A 15,436-nucleotide genomic window follows, 5' to 3' on the forward strand; every position below is an offset into this window, starting at 1 on the left:
GTGGTGGCAGCATCATGGTTTGGGCTTGCTTTTCTTCAGCAGGGACAGGGAAGATGGTTAAAATTGATGGGAAGATGGATGGAGCCAAATACAGGACCATTCTGGAAGAAAACCTGATGGAGTCTGCAAAAGACCTGAGACTGGGACGGAGATTTGTCTTCCAACAAGACAATGATCCAAAACATAAAGCAAAATCTACAATGGAATGGTTCAATAATAAACATATCCAGGTGTTAGAATGGCCAAGTCAAAGTCCAGACCTGAATCCAATCGAGAATCTGTGGAAAGAACTGAAAACTGCTGTTCACAAATGCTCTCCATCCAACCTCACTGAGCTCGAGCTGTTTTGCAAGGAGGAATGGGAAAAAATGTCAGTCTCTCGATGTGCAAAACTGATAGAGACATACCCCAAGCGACTTACAGCTGTAATCGCAGCAAAAGGTGGCGCTACAAAGTATTAACTTAAGGGGGCTGAATAATTTTGCACGCCCAATTTTTCAGTTTTTGATTTGTTAAAAAAGTTTGAAATATCCAATAAATGTTGTTCCACTTCATGATTGTGTCCCACTTGTTGTTGATTCTTCACAAAAAAATACAGTTTTATATCTTTATGTTTGAAGCCTGAAATGTGGCAAAAGGTCGCAAAGTTCAAGGGGGCCGAATACTTTCGCAAGGCACTGTATGTCTTTCGGAGTATGCAGTTGCATGGTTTGCTAACTATCTGTCTGATAGAACTCAGTGCACTCAATTTGATGGGCTTATGTCTGTTAAATTGTCTGTCTTGAATGGTGTGCCCCAAGGATCTGTACTTGGTCCTCTCTTATTTACTATTTATATAAATGATTTAGACAAAAATGTCCAAAATGCACAACTTCATTTTTATGCTGATGAGACTGTTGTGCTTCGTCTCTTACAAAAGCTTTCCAGAACATGCAAACTGCTTTTTATAATGTTCAACATACCTTGTGTCAATTGAAGCTTATCCTCAATACTGAGAACTAAACTAATGGTGTTTTCTAATGAAAGAAATAGACCTCTGAACCTTTCACCTATTACTACCTGTCAGGGCAAGGAGATTGAGGTTGTAACCTCGTATAAATATCTTGGAATTTTAATTGATGACGGCCTCTCTTTTGAATTGCATATTCAACAACTTACAAAAAAATTGAAGCTGAAATTGGGATTTTATTTTAGGAATAAGGCCTGTTATTCTTTTGAAGCCAGAAGGAGGCTAGTATCAGCTACATTTATGCCTTTACTAGACTATGGGGATATTTTATATATGAATGCCTCCGCTCAGTGTTTGAGATCAATTGACACTCTTTACCATGGCCCTTTGAGATTTATTTTAAACTGCAAAACCCTTATGCACGACTGCACTTTGTATACCAGGGTTGGCTGGCCTTCTCTAGTCACTCGTAGGCTCAGTCACTGGTATACTTTTATTTACAAAGCCATTTTGGGTTTACTACATTTTTATTGTTCAGAAATGTGGTGGGTACTCTCTTCGTTCGCTGGACTTTATCCTGCTAACTGTTCCAAATGTCCCGAACTGAATTTGGTAAAAGGGCTTTTATGTACTCTGCGCCATCGTCTTGGAACACCTTACAAAATACTTTTAAACTGGAAGAACTTGTCCCGATTGGTGTTTTTAAATCACTGATGAAGGATTTTGAGGCTGATTCCCTGACCTGTCAATGTTTTTAATTTGCTTTTTTAGACTCTTGTGAATTCAATGGTTTTTACTAGATTACTTGTAGTTTTTCATGTTGTCTGTCTGTAATTTTTTTGTAATGACTTGGTGCTGCCTATCTTGACCAGGACGCCAAGATAGTTTTTTTTTAATCTCAATGAGCCCTTCCTGGTTAAATAAAGGTTAAATAAATAAATAAAAAGGTCCTTTGCTGTTGTACTGGGATTGATTTGTACTTTTCGCACCAAAGTACGTTCAACTCTAGGAGACAGAACGCGTCTCCATCCTGAGAGGTATGACGGCTGCGTGGTCCCATGGTGTTTATACTTGCATACTATTGTTTGTACAGATGAACGTGGTACCTTCAGGCGTTTGGAAATTGCTCCCAAGGATGAATCGGACTTGTGGAGGTCTACAATTTCTTTTCTGAGGTCTTGGCAGATTTCTTTTGATTTTCCCATGATGTCAAGCAAAGAGGCACTGAGTTTGAAGGTAGGCCTTGAAATACATCCACAGGTACACCTCCAATTATCTCAAATTAAGTCAATTAGCCTATCAGAAGCTTCTAAAGCCATGACATAATTTTCTGGACTTTTCCAAGTTGTTTAAAGGCACAGTCAACTTAGTGTATGTAAACTTCTGACCCACTGGAATTGTGATACAGTGAATTATAAGTGAAATAATCTGTCTGTAAATAATTGTTGGAAAAATTACTTGTATCATGCACAAAGTAGATGTCCTAACTGACTTGCCAAAAGTATAATTTGTGGAGTGGTTGAAAAACAGGTTTTAATGACTCCAACATGAGTGTATGTAAACTTCCGACTTCAACTGTACATGCTAATATTATCACTGACACTGTACCTATAATAACAAGCTGCACTGATGCAGCACTAAATGCTTTATAGCTCAATTAAAAGTAGTATATCATTAACCGAGGATCACACTGGAAATAAGTGTTTTTACACTTTCACGTGTCATCTTCTTGTCACGATCGTTGGAAGCATACTCGGACCAACGTGCAGCGTGATCTGGGTTCAACATCTTTTTTTATTTAAAGTAAGTGAACCACACAACAAAACAATAAAGAATAAACTAAACGTGACAACAATGGAGTGCTAACATGCAACTACGCATAAACAATATCCCACAAAACACAGGTGGAAAAAAGCTACCTAAATATGATCTCCAATTAGAGACAACGATTACCAGCTGCCTCTAATTGGGAAACATACAAAATCACCAACATAGAAAACAAAACTAGAACCCCACATAGAAATAATAAACTAGACTAACCCCCCAGTCACACCCTGATGTACTCCACCATAGAAAATAAGGTCTCTCTTGGTCAGGATGTGACACCTCTGGATTTTCTTGTTCTTAAATTATGTTTTTTTTACTGTACAATGTGTTTTACCTAAAATAAAATCAATCAATACTCTTTTACTCTTTTTCTTAACCAAATGCTCAATACATCATGAGTACCCCCACCACCACTCTCAGCATCAGTCCTTATTTATCAGTGGAGGAGGGAGGGACAAGATCAAAGTTTCCCACACACCTGGTGGAGAGGTGAATGGTTGATTGACTGAACGAGAAGGATAGGCCTACAGTATACTCTATACTATCAAATTAAAATGACATAATTATCATTATGCAGAAATATGAAAAAATATATAAACGCAACATAAACAAATATATAAACACAACATGCAATAATTTTAAAGACTTTACTGAGTTACAGTTCATATAAGGAAATCAGTCAATTGAAATAAATTCATTAGGCCCTAATCTATGGATTTCACATGACTGGGAATACAGATATGAATCTGTTGGTCACAGATACCTTAAAAAAAAGGTTGGGGTGTGGATGAAAAAAAATGTCAGTGTCTGATGTGACCATCATTTGCCTTGTGCAGCAGGACAGATCTCCTTCACATTGAATTGATCAAGCTTTTGTGGCCTGTGGAATGTTTCACTCCTCTTCAATGGCTATTCAAAGCTGCTGGATATTGCTGGGAACTGGAACAAGCTGTCGTACACATCGATCCAGATCATCCCAAACTTGCTCAATGAGTGACATGTCTGGTGAGTATGCAGGCCATGGAAGAACTAGGACATTTTCAGCTTCCAGGAATTGTGTGCAGATCAAGTTTCAAATGTTAATGTCACATGCACAAGTACAGTGAAATGCCTTTCTTACAAACTCAAAACCCAACAATGCAATAGTCAATAACAGTGTAACACTAGAAGAAAAAAACACAATAATAAGAAAAAATATGAAGACCACAATAAGTAGGTAAGCATACTATATACAGGGTCAGTTCCAATACCATATTTACAATGTACAGGGATACTGGAGTGATGGAGGTAGATATGTATAGGGGTAAGGTGACTAGGCATCAGGATATAAGATAAACAGAGTAGCAGCAGCTTGTATGTGAGTGGGTGTGCATGTGTGTAGAGTCAGTATATATGTACAGTGGGGAGAACAAGATACACTGCCGATTTTGCATGTTTTCTACTTACAAAGCATGTAGAGGTCTGTAATTTTTATCATAGTTACACTTCAACTGTGAGAGACGGAATCTAAAACAAAAATCCAGAAAATCACATGGTATGATTTTTAAGTAATTAATTGGCATTTTATTGCATGACATAAGTATTTAATACATCAGAAAATTTGGTACAGAAACCTTTGTTTGCAATTACAGAGATCATTTGTTTCCTGTAGTTCTTGACCAGGTTTGCACACACTGCAGCAGGGATTTTGGCCCACTCCTCCATACAGACCTTCTCCAGATCCTTCAGGTTCGCGATACATGGCCCCATCCATCCTCCCCTCAATACGGTGCAGTCGTCATGTCCCCTTTGCAGAAAAGCATCCCCAAAGAATGATGTTTCCACCTCCATGCTTCACTGTTGGGATGGTGTTCTTGGGGTTGTACTCCTCCTTCTTCTTCCTCCAAACATGGTGAGTGGAGTTTAGACCAAAAAACTATATTTTTGTCTCATCAGACCACATGACCTTCTCCCATTCCTCCTCTGGATCATCCAGATGGTCATTGGCAAACTTCAGACGGGCCTGGACATGCGCTGGCTTGAGCAGGGGGACCTTGCGTGCGCTGCAGGATTTTAATCCATGACGGTGTAGTGTGTCACTAATGGTTTTCTTTGAGACTGTGGTCCCAGCTCTCTTCAGGTCATTGACCAGGTCCTGCCGTGTAGTTCTGGGCTGATCCCTCACCTTCCTCATGATCATTGATGCCACACGAGGTGAGATCTTGCATGGAGCCCCAGATCGAGGGTGATTGACCGTCATCTTGAACTTCTTCTATTTTCTATTAATTGCGCCAACAGTTGTTGCCTTCTCACCAAGCTGCTTGCCTATTGTCCTGTAGCCCATCCCAGCCTTGTGCAGGTCTACAATTTTATCCCTGATGTCTTTACACAGCTCTCTGGTCTTGGCCATTGTGGAGAGGTTGGAGTCTGTTTGATTGAGTGTGTGGACAGGTGTCTTTTATACAGGTAATGAGTTCAAACAGGTGCAGTTAATACAGGTAATGAGTGGAGAACAGGTAGGATTCTTTAAGAAAAACTAACAGGTCTGTGAGAGCCGGAATTCTTACTGGTTGGTAGGTGATCAAATACTCATGTCATGCAATAAAATATTAAAAATCATACAATGTGATTTTCTGTCTCTCACAGTTGAAGTGCACCTATGATAAAAATGACAGACCTCTACATGCTTTGTAAGTAGGAAAACCTGCAAAATCGGGTAGTGTATCAAATACTTGTTCTCCCCACTGTATGTGCATGTTATGTGTGAGTGAGCAGATGATGAAGCGAGTGTGTGTGTGAGTGTGCATAGAGCCAGTGCAAAAATACAAATAAAAAGGTCAATGAGGATACAAGGTTAACTCAGATAGTCTGTGTAGCTATTTTGTTAGCTATTTATCAGTCATATTGCTTGGGGATGGAAGCTGTTCAAGAGCCTGTTGGTGCCAGACCTGATGAACCGGTACCACTTGCCGTGCGGAAGTAGAGAGAATAGTCTATGGCTTGGATGGTTGGAGATCCTTGCGACATGTGACCTTGCATTATCATGCTGAAACATGAGTTGATGGCACGAAAATGGGCCTCGGGATCTCGTCACAGGATCTCTGTCCATTCAAATTGACATCAATAAAATGCAATTGTGTTCGTTGTCCGTAGCTTATGCCTGCCCATAACATAAACCCACCGCCACCATGGGGCACTCTGTTCACAACGTTGACATTAGCAAACCGCTTGGCCACACGCCATACATGTGGTCTGCGATTGTGACGCCAGTTGGACGTACTGACAAATTCTCTAAAACAATGTTGAAGGCGGTTTATGGTAGAGAAATGTACATTATATTATCTGGCAACAGCTCTGGTGGACATTCCTGCAGTCAGCATGCCAATTGCACGCTCCCTCCAAACTTGAGACATCTGTGGCATTGTGTTGTGTGACAAAACTGCACAAGATGCACCTGTGTAATGATCATGCTGTTTAATCAGCTTCTTGATATGCCACACATTTTAGGTGGATGGATTATCTTGACAAAGGAGAAAATGTCACTAACAGGGATGTAAACAAATTTGTGCTCAAAATTTGAGAGAAATAAACTTTTTGTGTTTAGGGAACATTTTTAGGATATTTTATTTCAGCTCATGAAACATGGGACCAACACTTTACATGTTGTGATTATATTTTTGTTCAGTGTACATTCCTCTCTGTTTGAATTAACACTTTTCATCTATTCCACACCCAGTGATATTCCACACTCAGTGATATTCCACACCCAGTGATATTCCACACCCAGTGATATTCCACACCCAGTGATATTCCACACATCCGTTCTGCAGCTATGTTTAATTTTCCCCTGCTTTGACTATGGCAATAGTACATTTCTTTCTGACAGCCTGCGTAAGTTTAGTGGTTGAATTTTAATCACATTTCTCAATAAAAATGACAGTCTAGGTTTACGTTCCAGATGGCATCCTATTCCTTATTTATTTATTTATTTTTAATTGAACCTTTTTTTAACTAGGCAAGTCAGTTAAGAACAAATACTTATTTACAATGACAGCCTACACCGGCCAAACCCGGACGACGCTGGGCCAATTGTGCATCATCCTATGGGACTCCCAATCACGGCCGGTTGTGATACAGCCTGGAATAGAACCCGGGTGTCTGTAGTGACGGCTCTAGCATTGAGATGCAGTACCTTAGACTGCTGCGCCACTCGGGAGCCCCGTTAAAATCAGGGTATCTGTAGTGACGCCTCCATCACTGAGATGCAGTACCTTAGACCGCTGTGCCACTCGGGAGCCCCGTTAAAATCAGGGTATCTGTAGTGACGCCTCCAGCACTGAGATGCAGTACCTTAGACCGCTGCGCCACTCGGGAGCCCCGTTAAAATCAGGGTATCTGTAGTGACGCCTCTAGCACTGAGATGCCGTACCTTAGACCGCCACTCGGGAGCCCCGTATAAAATCAGGGTATCTGTAGTGACGCCTCTAGCACTGAGATGCAGTACCTTTGACCCCCACTCGGGAGCCCCGTTAAAAACAGGGTATCTGTAGTGACGCCTCTAGCACTGAGATGCAGTGCCTTTGACCGCCACTCGGGAGCCCAAAGAGTGCATTACTTTTGACCAGCAATTGCAAATTGTGATTTTGATGTGTGCTTGGGGTTATTGCCTTGCTGGAAATTCAACTTCCTGGTGTGACAGAGTGGATACAAACCCTGAGTCTACTGCAGGAGTAACCAACTTTTTACCATTAAACCAAACCAACTCCCTCTTGGGCCGAGGGCAGACATTGATTTTGGAGACGCAGGTGGGGCTTCACCTTCACGTGACCATGAGCAACCATTCTTCAGCTTATGTCCGCTACACTGGCAGAGGTAACCAGGTTTTTGGCTAAATAGTGTACATTAGAAATGTGTTATAAACATTATGCTGACCATGGTATCACAAGACAGCCTTTTTCTTCTAAGCAATTTGATCTGAAAAAGCATCACTGACTCTAGAACTGAAAAATGACAGGATGTTGAGAACATGATTTTATCATTTGGATACATAAGGATGCACTCTGACATAATTGTAATTCATATCCGTCATTCAAAACAGCAACTCTTGATCTTTGATAAAATAAAGTCAATATGTCATAATTTACCTTGCTTAAATATACACTGCTCAAAAAAATAAAGGGAACACTAAAATAACACATCCTAGATCTGAATTAATGAAATATTCTTATTAAATACTTGTTTCTTTACATAGTTGAATGTGCTGACAACAAAATCACACAAAAATTATCAATGGAAATCAAATTTATCAACCCATGGAGGTCTGAATTTGGAGTCACACTCAAAATTAAAGTGGAAAACCACACTACAGGCTGATCCAACTTTGATGTAATGTCCTTAAAACAAGTCAAAATTAGGCTCAGTAGTGTGTGTGGCCTCCACGTGCCTGTATGACCTCCCTACAACACCTGGGCATGCTCCTGGTGAGGTGGGTGATGGTCTCCTGAGGGATCTACTCCCAGACCTGGACTAAAGCATCCGCCAACTCCTGGACAGTCTGTGGTGCAACGTGGCGTTGGTGGATGGAGCGAGACATGATGTCCCAGATGTGCTCAATTGGATTCAGGTCTGGGGAACGGGCAGGCCAGTCCATAGCATCAATGCCTTCCTCTTGCAGGAACTGCTGACACACTCCAGCCACATGAGGTCTAGCATTGTCTTGCATTAGGAGGAACCCAGGGCCAACCGCACCAGCATCTGGTCTCACAAGGGGTCTGAGGATCTCATCTCGGTACCTAATGGCAGTCAGGCTACCTCTGGCGAGCACATGGAGGGCTGTGCGGCCCCCCAAAGAAATGCCACCCCACACCATGACTGACCCACCGCCAAACCGGTCATGCTGGAGGATGTTGCAGGCAGCAGAACATTCTCCACAGCGTCTCCAGACTCTGTCACGTCTGTCACATGTGCTCAGTGTGACCGTGCTTTCATTTGTGAAGGGCACAGGGCGCCAGTGGCGAATTTTCCAATCTTGGTGTTCTCTGGCAAATGCCAAACGTCCTGCACGGTGTTGGGCTGTAAGCACAACCCCCACCTGTGGACGTCGGGCCCTCATACCACCCTCATGGAGTCTGTTTCTGACCATTTGAGCAGACACATGCACATTTGTGGCCTGCTGGAGGTCATTTTGCAGGGCTCTGGCAGTGCTCCTCCTGCTCCTCCTTGCACAAAGGTGGAGGTAGCGGTCCTGCTGCTGGGTTGTTGCCCTCCTACGGCCTCCTCCACGTCTCCTGATGTACTGGCCTGTCTCCTGGTAGCGCCTCCATGCTCTGGACACTACGCTGACAGACACAGCAAACCTTCTTGCCACAGCGCGCATTGATGTGCCATCCTGGATGAGCTGCACTACCTGAGCCACTTGTGTGGGTTGTAGACTCCGTCTCATGCTACCACTTGAGTGAAAGCACCGCCAGCATTCAAAAGTGAGGAAGCATAGGAACTGAGAAGTGGTCTGTGGTCACCACCTGCAGAACCACTCCTTTATTGAGGGTGTCTTGCTAATTGCCTATAATTTCCACCTGTTGTCTATTCCATTTGCACAACAGCATGTGAAATGTATTGTCAATCAGTGTTGCTTCCTAAGTGGACAGTTTGATTTCACAGAAGTGTAATTGACTTGGAGTTACATTGTGTTGTTTAAGTGTTCCCTTTATTTTTTTGAGCAATATATTTCTGATGCTTCTGATAGGGAATATGGAAAGATTTCTTCTCTGTGGAGAAAATAAAACAGTGTATATTTACATAGGTTTATTTATTTTCCAATTAAAAGTGAAAACAAGTGATAATAATTAATACAAGGAAGGAATTGATGCAGACTCGCATGCCCAAGTGACGATTAGAGTCTGCCTGATGTTGCAACAAACTAGCCAAGTCCGACCATCCTGATATCCTGAACATACAGTGCCAGACAAATGTATTGACACCCTTGCACTTTTTTGAAACAGTTTCCTATTTCTTCTAAAATATTTGGTGTTTTAGGAAGAGGAAGGACTCCTAAGGATTCCTTATTTCCATGTTAGAAAGACATGTTTGTTCTACGGTAGGGCATAATTCTATGTTAAATCAAACTTTATTTATAGAGCACATTTACAAGTGAATGCATTTCAAAGTTTTTAAAACAAAAAGTAAAATAATAAATAAAAATTACAAAGATAAAATAGATGATCTAGACAAATGGAAATGTTAAAATTAAACAGATCATATTAAAATAATAACAGGAAAAAAACAACAGTGAAACCAGAGAGACTGTTGGAAGGAAAATAAGATAAATAAAATTGAATAAAGCAAATAAAATTATATCAGGTAGATAAAATAGCACAATAAAACTACCCTAAATAAAAGCACAGATAGAAAGGTATGTCTTGAGCTCTCTCTTAAAAATGTCTACTGTCTCTGAGGCCGTCAGATCCTCCAGCAGGCTGTTCCAACAGCCCGGTCTCATAGACTAGACATAACATAGTAAATATACCTCCGAGACTCTCAAATTAGTATGATATGATATGTTACATTTGGTTACACAAGACAGATGGTTACTTAGGGCAAAAATGAAAGTAGGGTGGTTTGTCGGGGTGGATGCATAACGTTAAAGGTTGCACGTTTGAATCTTATCAAGGACAAGTTTAGCATTTTAGCAACGTTTTAACTACTTTTTAGCTACTTTGCATGTTAGTTAACCCTTCCCCTAACCCTTTTAGCTAACCCTTCCGCTAACCCTTTAACTTATCCCTAACCCCTAGCCCAGCTAATGTTGGCCAGCTAGCTAACGTTAGCCACCTAGCTAGAATGCGTAACATATTGTACATTTTGAAAATTCATAAGATATTTGAATTGTAATTCGAAACATATCATATGAAATGGGTGATGGACATCCACAAATGAATACATACCATACAAAAATGTAACATATCATACCAAATGGAGTGTCTCAGATTTACCTGCAGAATAATATGAAATGCTCTTAGACCAGGTTGGTTCCAAAGGTACAAATGTTTTAAAACGTTGCATCCTGCTGAACGCACCCGAGAACAGCAGAGTGGAGAAGAGTCAGGATGTTGTAGGATGAACAAGGACAGAGCGTTGGCTGTCGTGGTTCCGAAAGACAAAACTATGTTGAAAGGCTATGACATATTTCATGAACCAAAATAATATTATGAAAATATGAATGTGCATTTTGTTATAAAGTGGGTGATCGGCGTCTTGAAGGGGAGGTTCCATATTCTTAATGGGCCACTTCCTCTTCAGTTTGTGAAGACTCCGCGGGACAAAATGGAAAACAGGGAGGTGGCCGCAATTGATAAAACTGTACGTGTGTGCAGCTTTGATATTGTAATCTCCATTCTCATCGACACAACCTAATGATACCATTCTGAAAATGTGGTATGGTATTTATTAAAGGATAGAAAAAAAGTATATAACTTGTTTGAAACACAGCTGGCAAACAAAGACCATAAACTAGTTTCATGTAAACTTAATTTCATGATATATTTCAAGTAACTATTGATGCATTATAGCTGATTTACATTGAGGTTATTTACTTAGGGTTTTTAAGGCACATACATAAACACTCCCCTACTATTTATTCGGACAGTGAAGCTAAAACTTTTTATTTTGGCAAATTGACTCTTTCAATAAATATATGTTATTGAATATAGCATGGTTTTTATGATTTTGTGGTACAAACACACATTACCAGTTGGAAATAGGTTGTTGAAATTAAAGTGAAGAGCCGTCAACAGTCAAACATGAAAACCATTTTACAAATCAATTTGGAGGAAAAGCTTGTCAAATTGTCTCAAATTACCTTCTGTAACACATTTGTACATAGAAAGTGTTACAGGAAAACTATGCAATTATTATCTATTTGTTTCATCTGGTTTGAGACAACATTAAAGAGTGACTGAATGCACTAATTCCACATTTCTCTGTTGCTCTTTTAAGAAAAAACAGATTTCAGACTTGGGGGTGAGGTTCGATGTGGCAGTTAATAATGTTTGTCCCCCATGAAACACCATAGGAACGATGCCAGTATTATGAATCTAAGATAGACTTCTTGAGTTAACTTGGACGTTTTTGACGAGGAGGTTTTAGTTGAGTAATTTTACTTATAGTTAAGATGTTTGGTGCTGTATTTCTCAAGTTAAACAAAGTGAGATGGGCAGGTGTGTCTGAAAAGCTGTGTGTTCTACGGTGGATTGGATAGACCGCAATCACCACAGCTGTGTATCTGGTGTTAGTGGGCATTGGTAAAATCAAAACCCAACCCAAAAGTAAGTTCTGTTGAACCTACTTACAAAACTCAGTTTTGGATGAGACTGAATTTATGAACACAATTATCCTATTTACAATTTGACAATAGAATAAATGTTTATGACTCATCGGTGATACATAGCCTTTTTATATCAGAAGATGTTTATTGCCTTCAGTTGCGCTTTAAACCTGTGTGTGGATCCCCAGGGTATGCGGGTACCACGTATTGAGACACTGGACTCTCTCCTATGTGAGTTTTCTGATGTGACTTCATGCTAGAGCGCTGGGTGAAGCATTTCCCACACTGTTTGCACTCGAAGGGCTTCTCCCCGCTATGGACCACAGCATGTCTGATCAGGTTGCACTGCTGGGTAAAACTCCTGCCACACTGTTCGCAGGTGTACGGTTTCTCTCCGGTGTGACTCCGGAGGTGTACTTTGAGCTGGCAGAAACGCTGGAAGCTCTTCCCACAAAAGGTGCAGCTGAAACGCCTCTCGGTGGTGCCGCCCGACCTCCACTGACTCCTCATTCTCTTCACCATGTTAAAACTACTGTGACTCAGGCTGTATCCAGAGAAGGTGGAGGTGGTGGCCATGTTTGACCCTGTCATGCACTCACTCAATCTCACTGTTGCTTCTGAAGCCCTGTATTGATGCTGCCTTGGCTGTAGAGCTAAACTATTTCCATCATTATTTGAGTTCAGCGTCTCGCTACTCTGTCCCTCTGGCATCTGTTGTCTAGTCTCATCAGCCAATGTCCTGACATGTCTTTTCCTGTGTGCTGCTGCACTGAACATGCTAGCATGTGGTTTTCCTATAGAAGAGTGAAGCGATGGCCCTACATCATCTGTCATAGTAGGAACAGATGGCAGCCCACTACGAGATGGGAAAATTGAGATATTCTGAGAGTACTCTTCTGTGGAATGAAAGGAGAAATCTGGGTGGCAGATAGGGTCAGTGTCTCCGCCTGGATCCACAGAGGTCCACAGCTGCCCATCAGACTCATCCATGACAAACTGGTCAGGTCCTGCCAGGGCTGTGGTCTGACCCAGCTCCTCCTCTTTCTCATTCTTCACCATCACTAGCTCTAGTGAGTCCTCGTCCTTGGCTGGCCGGTGCTGTTCTGTGCGGAATACCTCTGTAGAAGCGAGCCGGGGTGTGCCTGGTTCCTCTGGACGATCAGAATTGGGGTAATGTTCCACTGAGTCTTCGGGAGACATGCTGGGTTGTGTGATGAAGTCCTCATCACAGTGCCGTTGTTCAAAGGATGGTGGTTTCCCAGGCTTGGAACCAGACTCTAAAGATTTAGGGATAAAGATAACAATAAACATTACAACAGACCCTTAACTGTTGCAAAACATGACTGCTTTAGACCTGACTGTGTGTCCGTGCTCTACGTATACCAGAACATAAAACACCCAACACCAATGTAGCAATTTGGAACGTGCATACCACATCAACACAGTCTTCCATAGACAGAGCAGTGCCCCTTATGGTCACACCCACCCTCTCCAGTGATCCTGATCTCTTCCTGAACGTTAGCCTTCCACACGTCCTCTGCTGTCTCCTCATCTTTGATCAGTATGGGTTCAGTCTCCACTCTCTGCTCCACATCTGTAGGCTGTAACGGGGACTGAGGTTATTACTCTGGACACACCATTTCGAACACTTTTCATACTCATAATTCACACAAAAGCAATAAATTCTCCTGATATTCCAATAACATAATTGATCCTAGAGGTCAGGGGCCTCATTTAAAACCATGCGTATGTACAAAATATACCCCAAAACATGCGTGGCCATTTATAAATACTTAACTTGGCCAGAGAATGTGCTCACTTTCCTGCAAAATTTAGACCATGCCAATGCAGTTTCTATGTGGTTGAAGCATTGCATTGCAAGCACGCAAGTAGCCTAGTTTTTCTTGCAAATGGGGGTTAAGATGGCCATGTTTTTTCATAACAAATAACAGGTTAATAACAAGATACAATTGTTTGCCGTTAGTGAGAAGAGATCAATTTAGTTTATCTTTGTATTTTAAAATAATTAGAAATAGGCAATTGCCTAGGCTATTATGTATTTAATTTCAATGATCATTGCAGATGAAATGAATCACCTCTTCTGTGATGGTTTCATACTCATCAGGTAGCCTACAGGCCTACAACAAGTTAGATTCCATTCTCCCTGTCTCTCATTTAATTGGCCCACTTCACAGTAGTAATTAGATAAGCTATTTCAAGTATTTTGCTCCATGCCATCTGATCCAGAGCACAGTTTAACAATAGAACAAACGATTGTAGGCTACTTCTGTAGGGTCTGAAAAACTGTAATTCAACATTTCTCCAGTAGACAATATTTAATTTGTAACATAATATATATTTTCATAACATTACCAGAATAAATCCCTCACCTTTTCTGCCCATCATGGGTTCATATTCATTAAGTATCCTAAAACAAATGACCATGTCATCTCTCATTTAATTGGGCCTATTAAATATACCACGGCTTTCAAACAATCAGCATTCAGGGCTCAAACCACCCAGTTTATAATGCTCGATCACGTACTCACTGTTTCACGACGGGTCTGGTGTATACCTGGAAATATGCGTGCGCCAAGTTCATAAATGTATATATGTTTGTATATGCGCAGTCTTGTCAGTAATGGCACACGCAGATAGTGTGAATGAATGCAACAGTTACGAGGCCCCTGGATTTCTGTAATTGTAAAGGTGTTGTATCACACCTGTGGCTGAGAGTCTTCTTCAACAGACAGATCTTCGTCTCTCCACTGTGAGCTACTCTGCTTGTTCAAAACAATCTTGACTGGATATGAAGATCTCTCTGATGCCATGGGATAAAAAACTGGAAAACAATTGTATTCAGTCAAATATTCACTCGTGCTTTTCTTCAGTTGCTCCATGATGCAATCAAATGACCATGAATAACAACACATCTATATACCTTTTCTTCTGACTCGTCCTCGCGTCTTCTTCAACTCGCTCTCCATCATTTGCCACTTCCTTTTCAGTACATCAATATCTCGCTGGCTTTGGGTCATTTCCAAACGTATAACAGCACAGCTATCAGCTACACGTTTGTTTATTTCTGCTACAGCTGCTTTAGCTAATACCTCCATAACGGATACCAACTGTGCCTGAAAATTGCAGCTGGCCATCTTGTCCAGCCCAGTATTCTCTGTTAAGTAAATATGTTACAATTTTGTAGCTAGCCAATATGCAATAAATAATCAATTAATAAAAATTATTACACTATGGCAAATGTTGATAGTGGTCCAATTTGGCATATGTAAAAGATCGATTAAGGCCAACAATGTTTCAAGTAAGAGATGCGTGCGTAATCACACTTCCGTTCAACTCGT

At 41.1% G+C, this 15,436-nt stretch overlaps 1 pseudogene; it reads right to left on the reverse strand.

Moving 5' to 3' along the window:
* Nucleotides 1–9,873: 9,873 nt before the first annotated feature.
* LOC139387330 (uncharacterized) lies at nucleotides 9,874–15,436 on the reverse strand (annotated as a pseudogene).

Source organism: Oncorhynchus clarkii, chromosome 28 (assembly GCF_045791955.1).
Source record: "Oncorhynchus clarkii lewisi isolate Uvic-CL-2024 chromosome 28, UVic_Ocla_1.0, whole genome shotgun sequence".
Lineage (NCBI taxonomy): Eukaryota > Metazoa > Chordata > Actinopteri > Salmoniformes > Salmonidae > Oncorhynchus > Oncorhynchus clarkii.